Below are 24,653 nucleotides of genomic sequence, written 5' to 3'. Positions count from 1 at the left end.
AAGTGTGAAACGGAACAAAGTACTTTTAATAAGACAATTTATAACAGTGTTGAGTCTCAAGTAGTAGTTGCTCTGTGCGCTTCAGTTGTGCGTGGTCATTATTCAGGGGAGTGTCTGACCCTGCCCAGCTGTAGGAGGCCGTCCGTGTGTGTTTTGCCGATGCAGTTAAAATATGGGGATGTTGCCTGTGATGACAGTTGATTTTGTGGCTGTCTGTGTAGCAACAAGGCATTTCCTCCACTAAAAGCCATTAGGACGCCAACCAAATCTACCCCCATCATACCCACCTCAACCCCCCCCACCCTACCCCTCCTTTCTCACCCATTACCCTGCTATGCTCCCGTGCAGATGTGCACATCCACACAAGCACACAGCGACAAGAGATTTGGTGGGTGCGTTTTGGTAGATTGAATTTGTGTCTGCTACTCTCTTCTCTTTGCCTGTCGTCAACCCTGGGGGCAACCCCCCGTATGGCTGAAGGAGGGGAGGGGGGGGGAAGAGATTGTGCATTCATTGGAATGACTGAGATGGGGGAGGAGGTGGAGGGTGAAGGTGATTGAGTATGCAGCCTGGAGAAGAAAAGGGGGAGACAGAAAGGAGAGGGGGAGGGGTGAGCTGCCTTGTGTTAAAAAAAAAAAAAAAAACACTGGGGTGGGGAGGAGGAGGAGAAGCAGACAGGCAGGAGAGGTGCTGGGGTGGAGGTGAGGGAGGACGGCTGGAAGGCTGGCGCCGTGGCTAAGTTGTGTCTGAGAAAGAGGCTAATAACAGCTTCTGTTTAGGAAATCATTTGGTACTCGGATGCAAATAAACCCTGTGATTATTAGAAGATTCACTCCGGATATTTTGAGTTGAATTATCCTGGACAAACGTTGTGCTTTTAAGGGCTTTGGTCGTCTTACACATCAATGGAGAATTAAAGATGATTCTCTCCAATCTTAACAATTCTACCTGTGAACGCTTTAAGTCACTCTCGCAAAGTTGTGGTGTTTTAAATTTTAAAACGATTCCTATCAATTTAGAAAAAAAGATTAGATATCAGTGAACAAAGCATATTCTGTGAGGCACTGTGTTATTCCACGAGATAGTGAAAGTAGAAGTTAGCAGGTGGCTAATCAGTCATAGAGGTACTTCTTTTGAAAATAAGGAAATTGGCTGAAACCGACAACGAGAAAACCAAAGCCTAAAACCGAAACACCGAACAAAATTATGATGTAAATTATAAAAACTGAAAAATTCTCTTTTGTGCCATTTTCGATGGCCGGAATTTTGGTGCATCACTTTTGACTATAATTACTGTTACATTTTTGGACAAAGTCGACATCTACAGGCATTTACGTACTAGCTTCTTCAAGATGGACAATTCATTGGGAATTCTGAGCAGATTTACACCACCTATAGGTGCAATTTGTACTAATCCGGAAGTCAATTTACGGCCTATACCAGTACGACTAATGCTGCATTCAATACAACTCAGAAATTGTTAAAAAAATGCCTCAACACATCACAATATCTCCATAACATGGCTGACTAAGATAGTATTTACAAAAAAAGACACAAATGTTTGGTGATTTGTGGTCTTCCAATGCACTTTTTCAAGTAGGAAGTTGGAAAACCAAGAGTCCTGAGTTGCCTTGAACGCAGTATTACAACATAACTATGAATTCCCACCCATATTTAATAAATCTGAGGTTCAATCGGGTTGTTCCAGTTTTGGGTACCAAAAATTGATATCTTCATGTAATTTTAAAGCTTGCAAGCAAAGTTTGTTGATATTATAGACCTAAGTATTCCTGTAGTTTATTTAGGAATAGGAAGTAGGAAGCTCCTTTCATTTTGGTGTTAGAATAGGCTATGACTTTGTGCTCAGATATAGCACAGCACTAGATTTATATTTGAAATCAGAGTTTGTAAAAGCACTAAGGGATAAGGCTTAGGTGGCTAATTCTATTATGCTAGGTCAAAGGGCTCAAGCAGATTAGCCTAGGCCTTGGAGCTAATATCCACCATGGCAACAAGCTCTGTGTAGGTAGCTGTGTATGATTAACCGAGAGCAAGACAAAGGAGCGACAGAGATGTGATGAATGGCAGAAAAAGAGAGAAAAGCCAAGCAGGTCAGAGCCATGTGCACCAGCATCACAGATGAGAATAAACCTCCAGAAGAAATGGGAATCCAAGTGAGAGAAGGAAAAGATAAAAACAAAAAAAAGAGTCCCGGATAGAGGAAGCGGAAAAAAAAGAAGTTTTTTCTGCACACACAGATGCACAGCATTGCCATTGGCAGCAGAAGTATGCTGAGTGTGCACATGACTTCTTTGTTTGAAGGGATGGGCCTGGGGTTTGTTGATTTAAGGTAATGGTTTCCAGTTGTCTCACTGGGGGAAGGCCTGTGTCACTAGCAGCAATGGATACGGACAAGGGATTAGGACACAACCCATGCACACATGCACAACTCGTCTTCTCCATGCACAACAGATTTGGACTAAGGAGCTGTTTTAGGACACCAAAATATTGAAGGATATTTCCAATTTCTGCCATGCAAACATCTAATAGTTGAACCATGTCGCCTCATTTCCTTCTTAGTTCCTAGTTGTATCACTTGTGTCTGCATAGAACCACGCCCTGCTGTTGCACGCTGGCTATGAGCACCTGTCACATGCCTGAAATGTGTAGTTTATAATGTAATTGCACACCATTGTTTGTGCGTGTGTGTGACAGTTGTTTTGTACTTTGCTCTGTAATTGTGTGCAATAAACATGCTTTTTTTGAAGGTTTGCTTTGTTATTTTCCCCACATTCGTTTATGTGCGGCGTCTTTATTTCTGGGTGAGTCGAGTCTTCTCATTGTGTCTGCATGGGAAGTCACTTCTGTTTTTGTGTTTGCAGTGTGAATTTTAGGAATGTGTGCGAGGCTGTGTTTAAGCACAGTGTGTCCCTAGAGGTCTGTGTAGAAGAGGAAGGTACAAGTCTCATCACTGCTCCCGTCCACTGTGAGGCAAGGACAGAGAGTTCAGCCTCATCTGATCTCTCTAGACTTACTGGTTTCATTTACATATAATAAAGTCCATTCAGCACAAATGTGTTTAGTCCTGATATGAATGCTTATTTGTTATCAACATTCATGTCAGCGTTTAGAATAATGACCAATGTAAGCATTAATATAGGAAAGAACAAAGGTTTCTATCTGTTTTTGTGTTAATTTTGTGTCTATTGGCAGTTTTTTTGTGTGTTATTGTTTAGCATGTTTATGATGTTATTTTGTGTGTTTTTCACTCATTTTGTGTATTTTTGTTGTCTTGTGTGTTTTGCTCTTGTTTTGTATGTTTTTGAAGTAATCATGTGTATTTTCATGTCATTTTGTTATTTTTTGTTGTTGTTTTGTGTCTGATGAGTTGTTTTGTGTATTTTTAGTGACATTTTGTGTTCTTGGAGTTATTTTTGATTTAAATTAGTTATTTTGGGGGGTTATTTTTGTGTATATGTGTTGTCATTTTTTATACATTATTTTCGTTTATTGCTGTTTTTTGTTTTGTGTTTTTAGTGTCATTTTGTGTATTCTTTCATTCTGTGTGCTTTTTTTTGTTTTGTGTATTCTCTCATGTGTTTATTTGTCATTTAATTATTTTTGTTTTTGTTTTGCACCTTATGGGTCATTTTGTGTATATTAGTTGTCATTTTCTGATTGTTTTGGAGTCATTTTTGTGTATATGTTGTTGTTTTGAGTATTTTTCTCTCATTTTGTGTTTTTTTTTTTGTGTGTTTTTGTGTCATTTTCTACATTTTTTTAAAGTCATTTTGTGCATTTACTTGGAGGGCCGCACAAATGATACCTGTGTGTGTTTGTTAGATTTTTATGAATAATGTCTACCCTCACCACAGTTAGTATTGATTGGTCACTTGCAAACTACGGACCTTATTGGTCAGTCACTAAAGAAATAGTGATCATTCCTACACTTACGCCTACATGAATCAGCTGGATTCATTATAGTGATTACTACAAATGTGCTTATTTTCCATCATAGCAATCACAGTTTACTTGCGTTTGTGCTATACATTGCTACGTTTTTTTATATACATCTGTATGTGGAACCACACTCTCCCAACTGACCCCCGTAATATCATTAAACACATCCATGGCTGCGGCTCACGGGAGCATGTGAGTGAACCTACAGTGACCTGCATTGATCCGTCTGATTGACAGTAATGCATTAAACTGATTATGTTTTTAAGGAGACTGAGGATTGATAAGAGGAGGGAATAGGAAGCTGTGTGCATGTTTCTGACAATGCTATAAACTGTGAGGATGATGTGGACGTTAGTGGGATTTTATGATCATGTCCTTCATGCTTTCCTCTGTGTTCCACACTGAACCCTGACCTCTTCCATTGTGTAACTTCCATGATAACTGCACTTTTGTGCACCCTTTAAATGTCTCTCATGACACTATTTGTTTGGTTGTTTTTAAGTTCTGCAGCTTTCTGAGTGTTATTTACAGGTATAAGTGCAGGCTGTGTGTAAAAACAAAAACACAAGCCGTGTCTGTGCTGGAGTGTTTACGAGGATATCTGTGGCTCTGCATGATGTGTCTGGAGGTCAGCGGGTACACTGTGTGACCTTTATGGGTCTGTGTGTGTGTGTGTTTGCTCCCAGACTGGTAACATGATCTGTCTACAGCTCCTTCACCCCCACCTTGGTCTGTACACGTCGTCCCTCCTTCACTTTGTCCTATATGCTCCCCCTATACAATCCCAGCCTTCTCTCTCTCTCTCTCTCTCTCTCACCATTTTCCTGCCTTTCATCCCCTTTTTCCTTGGCTTTCACCTACACGTGTGTAAATCCTCGTCAGTCACAGCAGAGAAATCTAAATCCAGTAGTTACCCCCCCCCCCCCCCCCACACACACACATACACACACACACTCACCCTCTCAACACTCCAATCAGACGCCTTTGATTGCAAAGATCACAGGAGGGAGAAGAGGGTGTGTGCGTGTGTTTTTCACAGTTGTATTGTTCCACTCGCAGCTTTATGGCATCAATACTATAACACAGACATGGGCAACTGGCAGCCCAAGTAAGTGCACAAAATGGCTACAAAACACCTAAAATTACAGAAAAATAAACAGAACAGTAAAAAGACACACTACGACAACAGATGTACACAAAATGACGGGAAAAAAAGGGCTACAAATACACACAAAAATGACTCAAAAAACACACAAGTACACAAGATTACTCGCAAAACACGCAAAATGACTTGCGAAACACACAAAACAACATCAAACCCCTCCAAATGACTGAAGAAATACAAAATTACAACAAAAATACATAATATGACAGAAAAATTACAAGACAAAGATGCAAAATGACTATATAAACCCCCCAAAATGACAGAAAAATAAACAGAAGAGCAAAAAAGACACATTATGACAACAGATGTACACAAAAATGACTCCAAAAATGCACAAAATTACTTGAAAACAAACAAAATTACAAAAATGACTCCAAAAACGCACAACAAAAATGCACAAAATGACTTGCAAAATGTGCAAAATTACGCCCAAAACACACAAAATGACATCAAACTCAAACAAAATGACAGAAATATTAGGGAAATGACAAGAAAAAGATGTAGTCAACAGCAAATAGACACAAAATTACAAAATGAATCCAAAAGACACAAAATAACAAACACAAAATGAGAGAACATTTTTTGACACAACAAAAAACACACATAAAATCCTGTGTTCTTGCCTGTATTCATGCTCAGATTGGTCATTATTCTAAATATTGACATGAATGTTGACATAACTTGACCCTCGTATCAGACAATCACAGTTTTGTGTCTCCCGCTGTTATAAAAGTGGCCTATCTCTGTTATAAAAGCACAAATCGTCAACTCCATTTGCCTAAAAGCAGGAGCGTTTACCTTCAGGCACCATGACGACCAAATACAATCCCAAAATGGTTAGATATTATAAGGTAAAATACATATTTGTCTTGCATGTACTGTATATGGTTAGGTGGTTAGCAGCACATGGACTTCCTGTGTTTGTGTGTTTCTTAAGGTTCTGTTCATTAGAGTAGGGCTGTCAAACCCAGTGGCCACATACAGCTTTATTTATTATGGGCCTCATTAAAATAATTCCTATCAACGTTCTAATGACTGACCATTTGAAGTTAATGAACCTTCCATTTAAAAATGTCACCACTAATTAAAACCACAGTGCAAACGTCTCAGAGCTTTAAACCCAGCGTAAGTGCTGACTGTTATGTTTGGACGCTGTAGTTTTTAGGTGTGCGTGTGTGCATCCTGTGCCATATGGCAGCTACATTATCTCTCAGTGTAAACACAGCTGGCTGCCTCCGGTTGCTGCACTGGTGAACGGCAGGTTTCATCATCATACAAAAGCCTTTATTCAGTGGTATATTAATATGGCTATTAGGTACATTAGGATTAATATTGTTATTCTTAAGGTGCATTAGTGTCGTCGCTGCAGCTTGACATCAATACTATTAGGGATATTAAGCCTCTGACGATTAAGTCTCACAGCTGCTCATGTTACATTGGTGCAGGTGGTTGTTAAAAAAAAAAAAGTACTGTGCGGTGTTACATACGTGTTTTCTTATATTTGTTTAGAATTGGCACGATTTCTGTGGATTTTGTGTGCAACATGCCACATTTAGTATTTTTTCAGTGGGTTGCAAAGCACGCAAAATTACAAAAATGGCACCAAAGATGCGCAATAACAACGGAAAAAAAAAACACAAAACAACAACAAACCCACACAAAATGAGAGAAAAATATACAAAATTACAACAGAAATACACAATGTGATAGAAAAATCTGAAAAATTACCAGAGAAAAAGATGCAAAATGACTACAACAAAAAAAAACAAAATTAGAGAAAAATACACAGGTCAAAAACAAAAAGACACAAAATACACCTAATTACTCCAAAAACACACATTGACTAGAAAAATACACAAAATGATGAGAGAGAAAATCGCAAAATGATGTTTAGAAAAAGCATAATGTCTGTATTTTACGTGCAGCATGCCACATTTAGTATTTTTTCAAGGGGTTGTGGGATACATGGTAGTGAGATCAGAGACAGATAGAGAGAAGAAAGCCGGGCAGTGAACGCTGCACATCATAAATAAAATGTCAGAAACACTGGAGCATGAAGCCAGTGCTCAGGGTTGTGTGAAATCCGCTCCCCCCCCTTTCTTATCCCTGCTCCTTATCTCCCTCCCTCCCCTCCCCCCTTCCTCCCCCTTTGTGCATGTGTGTACGTGTGCACGGGGTAATTGAGGTGTGTGACCTTGCTATAGGCCTTTGTAGGTGCATAGCACGAGATTAAAGACAGGAATGAGATGGATGGAGAGCTCTGCCATGAAATGTTGGCTTGGTGATAGTCTGCTTCCATATGCATGTTTGTGTTTGGCATTTTCATATCTGGAAGGGAGTGGAAGCACATTGTACATTCATCTACAGATGTGTGGGTGTGCTACTATTGTGCAGACATTGTCTATATCAGAGATGGGCAACCTTTATCACAGTGTTAGAGACGAATGTCATTGTATCTGATCTGAGAGTCACATGATCAACATTCATGTCAGCATTTAGAATAATGACCAATATTAGCATTATTACAGGAAAGAACAAAGGGTTTGTGTTTTTGACATGGTTTAGTCCATTTTTCTGTCGTTTTTGTGCATTTTGATTGTGATTTTGTGTGCGTTTGTTGTGGTTTTGTGTGTTTTTGTTGTGGTTTTGGAGTCATTTTGTGTATTTATGTTGTCATTTTGTATATGTTTTTGTTAGCGTTTTGTCAATTTTTCTGTAATTTTATATACTAGTGCAGTGCCCGTCGGAAGTATGTATTCATATAGTGGGAGCTTAAATAGCGTTATTATACTGCCTCTGTTTTTAAACCTGCAAACAAACTGCAACACAGTTACGTTTTAAACCCGAACCGGAAGTATCGCGAACCGGGAGCTGTTTTTATGACACCAAATAAATCCAAAATAATTAAATAACCATGAAATATTAACTTAGATAACTTTTAGCTGTACAAAAACATTTTAATTTTGACTTGATCTTATTTTTTTAAACCTGCAAACAAACTGTAACACAGTGATGTGCTAAACAGGAACAAGAAGTACCGCCATTGCATCTGGGAGCAGTTGGAGCCGTAATCTCGAATTAAATAAGAATAAATGTTTTGCAACACCAAATAAGGCCAGAATAATGGATGCACACACTCGGACTATGTCCAAACTGTTAAAGTTTCAGCTCTATTAAACACTGCGTCAGGGAGATATGCCCTCCACAAACACACACGCAGACGTTCCTTCTATTTATAGAGAGATTTTGGATGTTTATTGTATTTTTGTTTCAATTTTTCTCTAATTAAAATTTTTGGTTGTTTTGTGTTTTTGGAATAATTTGTGTTTTGTTTTGTTTTTTAAATCTTTTTGTGAATTTTTCTCAAATTTGTGTATTATTCAGTTGTTTTGTGAATTTTTGTAGTCTTTCGTGTGTTTTTGTTGTGGTTTTAGTCATTTTGTGTATTTATGTTCTAAATATTTTATATTCTTCTCTCATTTTGTTTTTGTAGTTGTCCTGTGTGCTTTTGTTACCATTTTCTAATTCTTTATGTAATTTTGTATATCTTGGTTAAGTGTATTTTGTTTCAATATTATTATTTTTTTCTTCTCTCATTTAGAGTTATAGTTGTTTTGTGTTTTTGGAGCAATTTGTGTTTTGTTTTGTTTTTAATCTTTTTGTGAATTTTTCTGTACTTTTTGTATATTTTCGTTGTTGCTTAGTGTATTTTTTGTTGTAGTTTGGTAAGTTTTTTTGGCAGTTTTGGGTATTTTTTAATGTAATTTTGTGTCATTTGTTTGGCTTTTGGAGTCATTTCGCGCATTTACTTTACGGGCCTCACAAAATTAGATTAAGGGCCATATGTGGGCCCCCGAGCCGCTAGTTGTGCATATCTAAGCATGTATACTGCCTGCTTTGTACGAAAACTGTTGCAAAACCATTGAATCTGAATTGTTGTTTATTTGGAAATTGTAAAAGTTCTCTATAGTTTAGTCCTGTCTTTACTTGGTTTGGGCATTTTTGTGGGATTCAACCCAACATTTAGCTGAGAGCAAGTGAAAGAACAGAAGCTGCTTTTTTATTATTATTTTTTATCCTTTTTGCCATTTTTGTATGAATGCAGGATTTTTGTGAAACACAGGAGAAAACCGAAACACACTGAATATGATTAACTTGACCCATTCATGTATATATTAAATAATATTGTACAGGCCTATAACTGACTGAAAGATTCAAATAAATCAGTCGTGATGAAGTGCAGAGGATCTCTGTGTAACGTGCGCTGACAGAAAAGCTGATTTCGTGCTGCTGATGCGTAGTAAGGATTTTTTTTGGAGCCGTGTGTCAGATGCCGATGTGACAGAGGGTTAGCCTAACATACAGTAAACCTAACATAAATGACACTTGAGAGAGTAACTTTCATTGTTTTCCCTCCAGGCGTGCGCCGACTGCGTGCGTCATCACAACATCCTGGTTCGGCTGCGATGTTTTTGTGGGAAAAGTGTTTTGGTCAGAAACCAAAAATGCAGTTTTAAGCCTCGTCTCCTGCTTTTCAGTGCCCAATTCTTTCGCGGGCCTGGTCATTTCGGACGCTTTCAACGCATGTACGAAACGCGTCTACACCCGGTCAGCCTATTTTATGGCAGTTTGTGTTGAAACCCTGCTATTTAAAAATATTTAGAAATGCGATTTTTGAGTGAATTTTGATTTATTTTGGTTTTTGCTGTTTGCTTTTTCATTGTCAATGTTGTGTATTGTATATATCGTCTGGCGGTGGTTTCTCCTTTTTTTAAAATTAACAATTAAAAACTACACCAAAACAGTCACATATTTACATGTCTACTATTAAAATATTCAATAAATGTTGCATGGTTGGTGTAGATTCAAATATCACGTCCCAATTGTAAAGATTGCAAACAGGTAAATATGATTTTGGCTCTTACCTGACCCATAGACCTATATCAATGCGACCTTATTATGTTCCACAATGCACGTGCAGAAAAGTAGAGGCGTGGCTTCTGGTAGATTGGCAGATGCAGCGGGAGGAAGTGAGGCTGTTTAGGGCGGGACATTGAGACGTTTCTCAGAAACTCTGGATATCAGCTTTAAGAAGCGTGTTTTCTTCTGTGGTTTTATTGACGGAGGTGATGCGTACTGCCACCGAATGTACAGGAGTTGTAATAACATGCTACATTCATAAGAGAGGTTGAACAGCGCCAAAATCTATTTGTGGCAGGCCTAATTTAAGTGTGGGAAACACTGCATCAGATACATATTACAGCCTGACCCATTAATCGGCATTAAGGTAGTTTTTATCTGCCATGTTCCCTCGTAGGCCTTGAAGTCTTTATTAACATGCCTTGTTTGGATTCATTGCAAACTAGATTTTGGCATTCTAATATTTTGTATTGATGGATATAAGAGGTCACAGTATTTCCTAATGCTTTACAACGTAGTTTCATCATCACTGGTGAGTGTAGAAGCTGCAGAGAAGCAATGAGCAATCACACAACATCCCCCTCTGTGCACACATACACACACACACACACTTCAACTGTGTCATGTCACTGGGTTCTGGCGTCCCAGAGTAACCTCCACCCCCCAAACACACACACACACCCTACCCAACCAGTTATCTCTCTCTCTCTCTCTGTGCTGAGACTGTCATCCTTGATTTCTTCATGTTCTTCACTTTAACATCATCCTCTGCCTTGCTCTCTTTAAAGTGGACCCCCCCTCCCCCCTCCCTCTATATTTAATGTGTGTCACTCTTTTAATATTCCTGCCTCACTTCCTGTTCATGCAGCAGCGCTACATGCACAGAGCTGCTTTCTCTCTCTATCCTCCTCCTTTTTTTTTTTTCTTACCGTGAAACGTACACAAACAAGAAATTGTCCCCGAGCATACATTAATAGATCTGAGCTCTTTAGCTCACTGCTGCATGCATAATCTATCAGGATGTGGTGTGTGTGTGTGTGTGTGTGTGTGTGTGTGTGTGTGTGTGTGTGTGTGTGTGTGTGTGTGTGTGTGTGTGTGTGTGTGTGTGTGTGTGTGTGTGTGTGTGTGTGTGTGTGTGTGTGTGTGTGTGTGTGTGTGTGTGTGTGTGTGTGTGTGTGTGTGGCCTTAGGCTCCGCCCCATAGAGAGAGAGAGGCAGACAGGTGTGGACCAGATTGAGTTCCGGCTCATTTCCTCTGCCCTGCGCTGCTGGTCAAGGACACGTGCACACACACACGCACACAAACACATGCACATTGAACACATGGCTACGCGCACACATGCACAAACGCTTAAATGAATAGGGCCGTGCACACTTCAAACACAGACACAACTCAAGTTGAGGAAGGATCAAACGCTGCATTAGCATGAACAAGGTGTGTGTGTGTTCATCAGGGATTCCTATAGGACACGTGTCAAACTCCAGGCCTGGGGGCCAAATCCGGCCCTTTTGAGCATCTATTTCATCCCGATGGAGGAAGTAAAAATGACAGAAAAAAAATCATGTATCATTGTGTAAATTACAAAATAATTCAGTTGCAGATACTAATAGCTCAAGCCATCCAAATACACATGGGTACAAATTTATAAATTCCCCATGCTTATATCACATGATGGCAGTATTTTTTTTTTTATCTCAAGTTGATGGAGAAAAAAGTTTTTCAAAATCCTGCAAATTTTCTCAAATTATTCTACAAAATTAAATGAGAATTGTTCATATTATCAAGGAAATGTGAATTTAAGTTTAAGGTTACGTAATGGTTGGATATTGTCTGTCTCTCATATACTATATATGTAGTTTATACCTGGAAGTGCAAACTAGGGCACATTAATGTTAAAATTGCTCTTTTTCCTGCTAAAATATGTGGTCCACTTGAGATCAAACTGGTCTGTATGTTAATGTTTTAAGTTGATTTGTGTGTGTATTTTGTGTATTTCTCTTGTAATGTTATATATTATTCTCCTATTTTCTGTGTTTTATTGTTGTTTTGTGTATTTTTGTTGTCATTTTGTGTATTTTTGTAATATTGTGTGTTTTTGGGGGCCACACAAAATTAGACTAAGGGTCGCCTGTGGCCCCCGGGCCGACAGTTGCCCATGTCTGATTTACAGTATTAATAATAAGTCAATCTAATTACATAGATCAGCGTTTCCTCCAGGTTTACAGCTTTTAAAAGTCCTGTATATGTGCACCCGTCTGTCGTTAAATCAATCAATAAAAACACACACTCGGCAACATTTAATGCTGACCTCAGCATACGATTTAGGTCATCAGATTTTTTTTTTCATTTCTCGTTTGGTACTTTTGACAATCACTATAAATGTGAAGTGCAGCCATTGACTAAAATTAAAAGCTGTTGGCCACTATTAGTTTTTGGTCACATTTGATCCTTTTGTCATTAATTAAATGGCACATGGCGCAAAAACCTCAGTTAGATTATATTGGCTGCCATCATTTTGATTGCTTCTTTTAATCATTCAGTGCACTTCCACATAGACCAGGGATGGAAAACGGATGAAAATTAGAGTTCACTTTCTTGGAAGGAAATGGCGATAATATTCATTCTAAAATATTTAAAAAATATATAATCTTTTTAAACAAAACATATGAGCCAGAATATGGTAAAATGGTAAATGGACCTGATTTATATAGTGCTCTATCCCTAAACTGAAGTACTCACTAAGCGCTTTACATATCAGCTCATTCACCCACCAATGGGACTGAGCTGCCATGCAAGGCGCTAGTCGACCACTGGGAGCAACTTAGGGTTCAGTGTCTTGCCCAAGGACACTTTGACACATACTGTAGACTGGGATTAAACCCCCAACCTCTTGATCAAAATATACCCTCCATTAATGTGTTAGCCCAATTTTTGTCTCAGTAAACAGGCAAGCAAGGGGGTGTGTGCATGCGTGCGGCCCTCTGAAGATGGTATGAAGCTCCATGTGGGGATCACGTGTGCCACAGAAGGACGCACGTACCTTCTGTAGTGTAGCGGCACATGGAGATGCTTGTCATGTTTATGGTTGAATGCAGAATGAGGGACTAGTAAATAAAGCTGATCTTAAATCGGATCATTCAACAAGCGTGTACATGGATGTCGGGTTTAAACAGGTTCGGGCTTAAAGAAACATCAGTTTCATTCAGGTCGGGCTCGGGCGGGTCTTATGCACGAGACCCCCGTGCTGCCCCCTCCTGGTTCGTGGAAGGAAGGGCAGGTAAGAAACTTATCCATGACAGACAAAAGGTTGGGAGCCATTGTTTTAAAGGACAGGATACTGCTGAATTTAACAAACATACATTCCTCAAATCTAACCAAACTTCATATCGACAAAAAAACAAGTAACAGTCCCACCGTATTATTGGTAAACTAGTTTTTCCTCCAATCCAAGTATTCTGGAAGCTACAGCGTTACATGATCTAGTTTTGGAATAATGATTAGACCTTATGTTCTGTTTTTGTTTTTTGCATGTTTTTTTCTTTTTTGGTGCTATTTTAAAGAATAGTGTACCTGAAAAACTTTAACAACTTATACGTATACCTCATGGGTATTCCCTCACTATAAGAAAAAACAGCTTTGTTTTTAAACCACTTGATTTATGTGGTTGCAAATAAGTTGTTTTCATATTGATTTATTTCGTAGCAAACGTATGCAGCAATATTTATTAAGGCCTGAGTCAGCTCTTTTGGTATGCGCGGGCGGTTGACCTAAATGTTATTGTGCTACTGGATGGTACGGTTTAGCACATTTGCCTCAATATGTGGGGCTTGGCAGGGCTTGTCTGACCACTCACTCAATCCCAAAGACAGGAAAACAGTATCCAGAGTTATTATCCTGATCCTACAGTTCACTGCACCCTCCCTCAAAACTGTCCTTACCTGTTCTGCATGCTGTGTATTAGCACATAAACCAACAGTTCATCAAAAGGTGACAACGTGTATTGACTCATTAGATTCTCACTGTTTCATATGCACATAAACTTGTGCATTACCTCTGTTTTTCTTTTTTTTTTTTAAGTGTTTGTTACGATGCCTCGGGCGACATTTCTTCGACTGAGTGTTATGCAAGTTCAGACGTGAGCGACCTGCTACTTTTCAACCAAGTGTGGAATTGTTATCATTGTATCATCAACATCATGCACAGTCCATGTGTAATCAGTCTCGTCATCTCGAACCAATAAAAAACCTTCATACTTTTTGTTAATAGAGGTTCAGCACGTCTATAAAATTCACTTTTTCTCACGACTGTACAGATGTTTGCGTTCTCCTACATCTTCATCCAGATATTCTAGTATTTTTAGGATAATGTTATCTGGCTTTGATGAGAAAGTCATGTGTTTGTTTGAAGGAGTGACGTCAAAAGATTGTCCCCGCGCCAACGGCAGCTGCTCTGATTCCTGTGTGTCTGTCTGCCACACTTGGGATAACGCTTGATTTGACTCGCTGTGTGTGCGCGCGCGTAAAACAGAACAGTCCAAACAATGACATTATCCGAGACAACCCGTCATAAATTCACACACACACTAAACATTCGCAAACTGTTCACAGGTCTGGATTTTGGCAGCAGCCGCACTGAGTCGGGCTGTTTTTTTTACTAGTTTGCGTTTGTCTAGACACTATTTATTACTGACATTAGTTCCTCTCTGTTTCTGTTTTAATATTTGTTTCATCTTGAGCTGAAAGACTCTCGGAGGGGATCACCTGATGCCTTCAAGAAATTAAGAATATTTTTTTGATCAATTTGTGCCCATTTTTGCTTATTTTTACCCTTTTTTGCAACTATACCAAACTTGCCACATTTTAATCAAATTTCTTCTTCTTTTTGCTCCTTTTAATGCATTTTTGCTACATTACTCCCAGTTCTGCCAGTTCTCCATCAAATTTCAATGCCTTTTCTGCACATTTTTTCAACTTTCAAGAGATTCTCAGCACTTATAAACCATTTCCGCCACTTTTCCCACTTAATGTTGCATATGTTGACCCATTATTGTCTTTTAATCTCTTTTCACCATATTTCATGCCTATTTTTGCCAATTTAACCATATTCACGATTTGTCATTCCCAATATTTGCCGGTTTAAACTAATTGCTCCTACTTTCTTCTGCCACTTTTAAACCGATATTGACACTTTAAACCCTTTAAACCCACTCTAATTTGCAACTTTTAAACAATTTCTGTGGTTTTTCAAAACAGGATTTACATCTTTAGGATGACTACATACTATGGCGCAAATAATAATAAACTTCCTGGATAACAGTGGATATAATTCAGATCAATAAATAAATGTGGTTATCACAGATTCATAGAACAATGGACCATCATTTTGCTGACTTTATGGATGGGTCCCACAAAGCTCTCCCCTTTATAGATGGCCCTGTCTCCATATGACTGTTCTTCAATGTTCATGTTTGTGTTCAACCACCTTCAACTACACTGGGGGGTCCCTGGTTTCTGAAGCCTTTATTTTGGGGGTTGCGGGCTGATAAGTTTGAGCACCACTGATCTTGCGGGTGTTGGATTTTGCTCGTGACTGACTAAACAGGAAGTGGGTCTGTCACTTTGTCTGTCCACCTGTTGGCTGTGGGGATTACAGTAGGTGTGATGGATTTCACTTTGCTCACATGACAATTTGAGGGGAGCATGTGATGCCTCTTTCTGTGGATAACTCACTAACCACTAACTCCGGCCTCACAGATTTACTTTTAGCGGGAAAACAGACACTCCACCCAGTTTGAATCCAGTTTATTAGCTTTAAAATTGTCACTCATCCAATTTTAACTTTTTTTTTTTTTTAGTTTGTACAAAAAAAAAGCGTCAAATTGTGCTTTTATCAAACTTTACTGACCTGATCATTTTGATATATTTGTTTTGCACATTGAACCTCTTAAGCTCATCAGACGCACTGGCAGACAGAAAAATCTCCAACGACAAACCTATTATTTCACTTTTCCCCTGCAGTGTGTGTTTCTGCGTGTAAGTGTGTGTGTATGTGCGTATCTGCTGCTGCCCAAACATGAAGAGAGCTTCTGAATCACGAGTGACTAAGGACCAGAGCAGCCTCAGTATTTTTACATTTCTCATGCAATGCAAGCTCACACATGCGAGGTGGTGTGTGTCACACCGAGCTGCTCAGTGTGGTCATAAATGTGGTGTGTTCAGGTGCTAAAAAAAAATACACACAGATGCACACAAATGGCTTTAAATCAGCACGTATCCACCTCATCTCACTCTAGTTGTCACATGTGTCAAACCATGGCATTTTATGGGCATTTTCATGTTGTATAGGCACGTTTAAAGATGAGGATCAATGAATTATTTGTTCGCGTTTCGAAGAAAAACGCCTTGAGATATTCTGAGTAATTGGCTTGTTCAGTTTTGTACATGTTTTATAGGATGAATTATGGTGTGAAGCTTTTATTTACCTTAATCCGCAGGTATTTCACCTTTTGCAACTTTCTAAACAATAAGATAAAGAATAAAAACCATTTTAAAAAAATAATACATTAATATAACCATTTGCTAACTGCTACTTCTGCTACGTCAAAGAAAGTTGCATAATCATGTTTAGAGTAGCGTTCCCAGTAATAGAATGGAGAACCAGTTACGTATGTGAGAGATAACTTATCAAATGTGTGATTGATCAGTTTGGATCTAATCAAGAAAGCTGTAACTGAGATGACCCTTTGAAATCACTTCTGCTTTTCTACCCTGCAGTCTAAAGCAGAGTTTCTTAACTTGTGGGTCAGGACCCAAAAGTGGGTTGTGGGACTGTTTTCAGTGGGTCACAGGGACTTGCAATGACAAAACTGAAAAAAAAAATGCCATTTATTGTAAATTCTAACAGTAGGTGGCAGTAATAGGGTACCTCAAATTTTAAAAATAGATATAATGGAAATTGTGATTTTTGAATTACAAAAAGACTATATATATATATGAGTTTCTGGATGAAAGCCTGGGCCGGAGAATACACGTAGCAGAGAAGTGCGTATCTGCAGTTGTACAAAAAAGCGCTTAAGTCCAGACGGGAGAATAGACCCCTTCGTGCTTTAGCGCCGGTTATTGTGTGATTTGCACTGTTTTGTTCCAGTTTGTCTGCACTGCTTTCAGAATATGACGTAGACAAATTGATTTGGCAATGTATCGCAATATTTCACCGCGCGATTGTTGTATTGCTCCCAAAAATATCCAAATCGTTTTTTTTTTTTTTTTAACGAAAAAATCATTTAATTGCGCTAAATGGCGCTAGCTGATTGCACTTTATTTTTTATTAAACATCCTGGGTACTTTTATAGATGTTTGTGGTTACTTACTCTTAAGAATTTAAGAACTTAACAGAATCAGAATCTGTTGTAGAAGCAGCAGTAAAACCATTTTGAAAAGAAATACCATTTGTTTTTTATATTGGTAATCGAATTACAGTTAGTTACCATTTTCTTGGTCTTGCAAGTTTAAAAATAAATAAATAGATTGTATTTCATACCATTTTGTACAATAAGATATACATTGCGATATATCGCAATGTTTATTGTATTGTTTAGTTTTTGGATATACTGTATTGTGACATAGAAATTGTTTATCGTATCATCAGATTTATGACAGTGCTCACCCCTATGTAGAATATTTATACGTTTTTATATCAAATATCAGTAATCATCAAAGGCAGGTCCTTAACTGGCAACTTTGTCAATGTCACATTGGATTCTGATGTAACTGATGAATTCAGTTTTCTTTTAGCATGTTTTCCCCTTTAAGGTAACACCTACCTTCTTCCCTTCCCACCTCCATGCAAACGCAGCTGTTCCACCTTAACTGTATGGCCAGCTGTGACCCTCCAGGGAGAGTGGCCTCTAACCTTCAGTTCAAAGGTTTGGAATTTAACCACCAGGTTGCCAGATCAGTGAGGGCTGAGGCAGCTTTTTCTGCCTTCTATTGATACAACTGCCGCACACATGCAGGCCGGCCCCCGCGGCTGTGTACACAGCATTGATTGTGTTCGTGTGCGCACATTGGGAAAACATATGGAATCTGCCACCTGTGGGTGTGTTTTATGTTGCAGCCCTGCGGGTCGAATACCTGACATAAAAAAAGAAATACTTAAAGGTGGAGAAATATATTTATCTAGCTGTAGGGTGCTTAAAGAGCTGGATATTTTTCCAACGCTCAGGTTAATGGATGTGTGAAGAAATAACTAAATGCAGCTGGTGGATTTCTGTTTTCAAAATAAAAGCCTGTAGATTAGGGGTGTGCATTGTCATGATTCATACGATAGGATTCACAAATTGTCTGTCACAATACGATATATTCCGATACTTTCCAATACGCTATACATTGCGATATATCACAATATCAATAAAGATAAAGTACGAAATAGTATGAAATACAATTTTGTTTTTTTTGTTTTTTAAACTTGCGAGAACAAGTAAATGGTAACTAACTGTAATTCAACTACCGATATTAAAAACAAGTGGTATGTTTATCAAACTGTCAAACTACTTTTTTTTTAAACTTTATCTTTTGCTTCTACAACAGATTCTGATTCTGTTAATTTTTTTAAACTCTTTAAAATAAAAATAACTAGATACATCTATAAAAGTGCTCAGTATGTTTTCTGAAAATAATTTCTTGGATTGATACGATAATCGTGTGGTGAAATATCGTGATATATCGCTGAATTGATAGTTTTTTACATCCTTGCTGTCTACCTACTGATATTTGATATAGAAACGTATCAATATTCTACGTATAGTTGTGTGCGTTGCCATGAATCTGACGATACGATTCACAATTCGTCACAATAGGATATATCCTGATTCTGAACAATACGATATACATTGCGATACAACGCAATATCATTAATTGCAAATTTGACCTTTACGAATACAAAATAGTATGAAATACAATTTGTTTTATTTTTTTTAAACTTGCAAGAACAAGTAAATTGTAACTAACTGTAATTCAAATACCAATATCAAAAACAAGTGGTATGTTCATCAAACTCTTTGAAAACTTAACTTTTGCTTCGGCAACAGATTCTGAATCTGTTAAGTTCTCAAATTCTTAAAAAGTAACCACAGACATCTTAAAGTGCCCAGTATGTTTTATGAAAATAAATTGCAATCAACTGGTGACCGGGCATTTAGGGCAATTAGATTGTTTTTTTTTCCCATTAAAAAACATGGTTTAAAAAGTCAATTTGGACATTTTTTGGATCAATACAATAATCGCGCTGTGAAATATTGTAATATATCGCTGAAACGATTTTTTTCTTCCACCCTTGAGGTAGATACAGCTAAAACTTACAATTGGCTTTTAAAAAAATGGTTTTCCTACTGTGATAAATGTGAGCGTGTAATGATATGCATAGAACAAAGGTCTATCCAGTGTTAGACATACATAAGATTAAAAGAATATACCGAGGTCAAGTGGATTGGGCTAGTTGGTGTCATTGAACTAGTGGCAAATGTGTGTGCGTGAATGTGGAGGCAGGTACACCAAAGTGCCACCTGTTTGTACCCATGTGGCCGTAAGCCTGTGAATCACTGAACAGCAGGCTCACAAACACAGATGGACACAGATTGCTGTACATTCTGGCACACACACACACACACACACAAAGTGGTTTCATAAGCCTGCAATGAATGACAAATCCCTGACACGGTGACCACAGAACAGACATTGCTGTGCGTGCTGAGTGAATGAAATCAAAGATAAATCCGGGTCGAGTCGAGGTGATGATCTATAAACGTGTGAGTGAAAGGCTGATGAATCAATGACTGGAGCTCGGACGCACACTGGAATGTGATAAATGTGTTTGGCCTTCTGACTTCAGTCAGGCTGCTTTTGTATGTGTGTAACACTGATATATGCTGAATGTGTGTTGGAACATCAGCCTCTATGTTGACCTTATGTTCTTTTTGTTGTGGCTGCAGGAGGCGGAGGGTGTCATGGTGGGCGGGGCCTGCTGAAAGACGAAGACTTGACCTCTCACCAGGTGAGCACTATTTAATATCATCGCAAATGTTTTATTGTTGTGTGTGTGTGTGTGTGTGTGCTTGTGCTTGTGCCTGGGCATGGGTGTGTGTGTTTGTGTGTGTGTGACTGTCTAATGCGTAAAACGTGGCTTGTTGTGAAACCATGGGTGTGTGTAGATCTCTGCTCTCATGCATACACAAAAAGCAACAGTTTTTTTTTTTTTTCTCTCCTTTGAACTCTGCGTCTCCGTGCCGATTAGTACTTCAAAGGATTTGCCACTCGCGTAAGAAACTTGCAGCGTCTTTGCCCTTCAAAGAAAAGTAAATGATTTGTTATTTTCTTTGGTTACTGGGAAATCATTCATTAAGCAATAAAACAAACCTCCAATTGCACTGTGTTTAGCTACTTTAATCCCACTTATTCCTGGGGCTGCCACTTCCTTATAATGGATGTAACTTTCTGTGTGACAAATAGATAAGATTACAAATAGATAAAAAGTAACCGCTTCAACATACAGTTCGAGCTGTTTTATTTCCATATTCACAATAAGAGCACTGGATATAGGCTGCAGTGTACACTGTGTTAAACTTAGAATGTACAGAACCACTTATCATTTTCTAAAGTATTGTCATTGTTATTGGTTCGCCACTCACTCGTTACTACATAATTTGAAGTTGATAGTTTATTTTTAGCTCTTAGAAATAGAAAAATATGAAAACCTGAGTTAATTAATGTGTTTTCTGAGCAAGAAATCATCGAAACGTCCACTGATAAGAATTTAACATTTCTAAAGAGCGTCTTGGATCCAAATGCAGTTAATGTCAAACACAAGCAGCTAGTAATTATACTAAAGTGTGCTGAATAATTTGTGGTTTCACCCGCATCCAGCTTATCTGATGACGTCCTCTAAGAATTCTGAAGTTTTTTTTTTTTTTGTATTCGGTAAAGCTGCAACGAGGTTTTACTCATCAGAACAAAAGGTCCAACTGGACACATGGATAATTTCTGGTATTCATGTTTCTTTAAATTGAATTAACAACTTTTATCACAGCGGAGACCACAAAACTGTGATTGTCTGATCTGAGGGCCACATTATCAACATTTATGTTAGCATTTCGAAAAAAAGACCAATCTGAGCATTAGCACAAGAACAGAACAAAGCTTATTGGCTATGTTTGTGGTTGTTTTGTATATGTTCTTGTCATTTTTGTATACTTTTGTGTTGTTTTATGAATTTTTGTTGTTGGTTTGTGTATTTTTGTAGTCATTTTGTATGTTTTCGGAGTAATTTTATTTTTGTTGTCGTTTTGTATATCTTACTGTAATTTTGTATGCTTTTGGAGTCATTTTGTGTAATTTTCTGTCATGTGTTTTTGTTTGTCTTTGTCCATTTTTTTTTTTTTGTCATCTTTTTTTGTTTTTCCGATGTTTTTGTGTGTTGATTTGCTTTGTGTTATCTTTTATGTATTTTTCTGTCGTTTTGTGTGTGTTTTATGTCATTTTTGTGTTTTTGGTGTCATTTTCTGTATTTTTTTTTTTTTTATGGTTTTTGTGTGTTTTGTAGGTGTCTTGTGTGTGTTTTTGAGTCATTTGGAGTTGTATTTTTGTTATCTTTTATGTATTGATCTGTCATTTTCTGTGTTTTTGTTGTCATTTTCTGTGTTTTTGTTGTCATTTTCTGTATTTTGTATTTATTAGTGCATTTTTGACATTGTTTTGTGTGTTGATTCATTTTGTGTGTTTTTGTAGGTGTCTTTTTGGAGTCATGACATTTTTGTTGTCTTTTTCTGTCTTTTTGTGTAATTTGGACTCATTTTGCACTGTGTCTAAATTCAAGGATGATCTAAGCTTGTTGTGTGTTCCTTCCTAAAAGAATATTTTAGCTTTGTAAGCATCTTACTTCTCTCCGTGTGTAACTTTGGGATTCAGAGTGAATTAAGCAGAACTGATGTGCTGAGTTTATCACAAAGCAACAGTCGGGATTAGCTGGATGTTTAGGGGACTATAAGGAACACCAGGGCTCCCTGTTGTTCCCTCTCCTGTTGTAGAATTCTTTTAATTCTGAGTGAGAGCTGCTGTATGTGGGCGCGCTCAGTCTGTCTCACTGCTGCCTGTGTTTGTGGGAGAGTGTGTGAGCAGGTGATTATTATTGTGTCTGTCGGTCTCCCAGTGTACCCAAAGGCTGACTCACACTGTGCCACATCTACACACACACACACAAAGTGTCCCACACACATGCCTACATATAAGAGGCAGTGAGGAACCATCTGTACCAGGGACACAGTCTCCTACACACATGCACACACACAGTCCTGGTATCTGGTCCTCATCAGGATTATGCACTGTGTTTTCAAATGTGTGTGTTTGTGTGTCTAAGTGATATGATAAATGTCTTTTTTGACAAGTTGAAAAACAATGATTAGATAAAATTAGCGTTATTTTTATTCACTTGTGATATTTCTAACAAGCTCTGTGTAATTTAATAATCAAAATCTCAACATCTGTCTTTTTCCAGTGAAAATAAATAGTATGGAGTCAAAACACGTCAATAGAAGCCTGTTTTTCCTAGGTAGCTGGATGCTGATTGGCTGATTTCTCACTGATTATCATCTAGTTCTAAGTTTCTACTTTCAAAAATAGTGAATAGGCTAGGGTTTTTCAACCTTGGGGTCGAGACCCCGTGCGGGGTCGCCTGGAATTAAAATGGGGTCGCCTAAAATGTTTAGTATTTGGTAAAAAAAAAAAAAAAAAATCAGATTTATGTTTTTACATTTTTTTTTAATTATTATTGTTTTTCAAATACACATCACACACAATAAATATCAAATAACTGTATACTTAAACTTTCTAGTTCAAATAAAATGCAGTATAAATATTTCTTCATCAAAAACGAATTCTAGAAAATACATGTCTCTGGGGTCACCTGACATTTGTGTTATCAAAATGGGGTCACAACCTGAAAAAGGTTGTGAACCTCTGGAATAGGCTATTCTATTTGACATAATCTCACTTAATTTGACATTAATTAAAAACTGCAGTTAAAAATGGTTTACTGTGTTACAATTGTTTAATCTATTGTAATTATTTTTTACATCAAATATGGAGAGATTGTTTATGTGTCTGGATTCCTGATAAGAAATACTGAACACAGCCTTTTTTAGCCTTTGTGCAAATTGGAAAATTATGGTGAGTTTAGGCATCTCTGCTTGTTTCATATACATTTTATAACCAATTAAAAGTTTATGTGCCAGTAAAAGCAAGTCAACCAATACTTTGGGTAAAAATTACCACTGCGGCCGGACCTCACAGCACTGCCTGTGTGGGTTTGTTTTCCAGCAGGAACAACAGCAATATTCCAGAAATGTAAATGTTGTGTATACAGTATTTGTTATAAATCGTTGTCTCCGTTTGTTTCCACACACACACGCGCACACACACACACACACACACACACACACACACACACTTGCGAATCCTCCTCAGTAGAACACAGGATGCGACGTGTTAGGAGGAAAATCATAGGTCTACATTGTTTCATTTTTCCCACTTACAGTCCCTTCCTTCCTCTCTCTCACACACACACACACACACACGATTCCCATGACATAGTGCAAAGCTTGGGTTTCCCTTGCTGTGGAAAGGAGGATGAAAGTTGAGCTCAAATGTAGATATTGATGTTTTCAGGCTCCTCTTATAAACTGTGTGTGTGTGCGCGTGTGTGTGCACGTGTGTGTGCGTGTGCATGTGTGCATGTGTGTGTGTGTGGGCGTGTATGTAAGGTGGCACTCTGGAGGCTTCCTCACTTCCATCAGCAGTCTCCTTCCTGTTCATTTTGTTGGGCTAATGGTGTCCCACCACACTCTTTTACGGCGCAATTACACACACATTGACACACATTAAGCCACACCTTTGAGACAATCAACCACTTTCTACTCACTTCTAATGGAACAAACACACTGGGAACACGCTATAGGCTCCCATAGACTCAGGAGTCAGTTACATTTTTCAATTACAATTACGTCTTCAATTACCCATGTTCAATTACAACTAAATGATGATTATGGTGAACAGCTTTTTTTCCATTTACAATTCTCAATTACTAAAATTCAATTACAATTAATCACAATAAAACTCAAAACTTAATCTTCCTCTTGTTAGCATCTCTTATGATAACGGGTCAATTTAATGTCTTAAATCTGCTGTAAAATACGTACATATACTGTAAATACATATTATCTAGCATCTAATTTGTTTCTCATCTCTTGGTTTCCTTGTTAAGCTTCCTAATCAATGGAAATAGTGGTATTATTGTATTTTGCGTGAGCATCTGAGCCTTTTTTGTCAGTACAGTCTACCCCTCAATTTCAATTTATTTAAAAATGATACTCAAGAGAACTGAAATGGTTTACATGGGAGCTTTAATTCCTCTTTAATAGGGATGTAACGATTCACTCAACTCCCGATACGATTCGATTCACGATACTGGGTTCACGATACAATTTTCTCACGATTTATTTTACAAAATGGGACTGTAGTCAAATGATGACTGAAAAATATTCCTTTATTTTTTTGGGGAA

At 38.0% G+C, this 24,653-nt stretch overlaps 1 protein-coding gene across 1 annotated transcript in view; it reads left to right on the top strand.

The window, feature by feature from the left end:
• kdm6ba (lysine (K)-specific demethylase 6B, a) overlaps positions 1–24,653 on the top strand; it is a 74,680-nt gene that overhangs the window by 4,053 nt on the left and 45,974 nt on the right. Inside the window, exon 2 of the mRNA XM_028475274.1 lies at positions 20,034–20,095. The gene's annotated coding sequence lies outside the window, so the exon portion shown is untranslated. The remainder of the gene's footprint in view (positions 1–20,033; positions 20,096–24,653) is intronic.

The sequence above is a fragment of the Gouania willdenowi genome, chromosome 18, assembly GCF_900634775.1.
Source record: "Gouania willdenowi chromosome 18, fGouWil2.1, whole genome shotgun sequence".
In the NCBI taxonomy this organism is placed as follows: domain Eukaryota; kingdom Metazoa; phylum Chordata; class Actinopteri; order Blenniiformes; family Gobiesocidae; genus Gouania; species Gouania willdenowi.
This window is presented reverse-complemented; position numbering and strand designations above follow the sequence as displayed.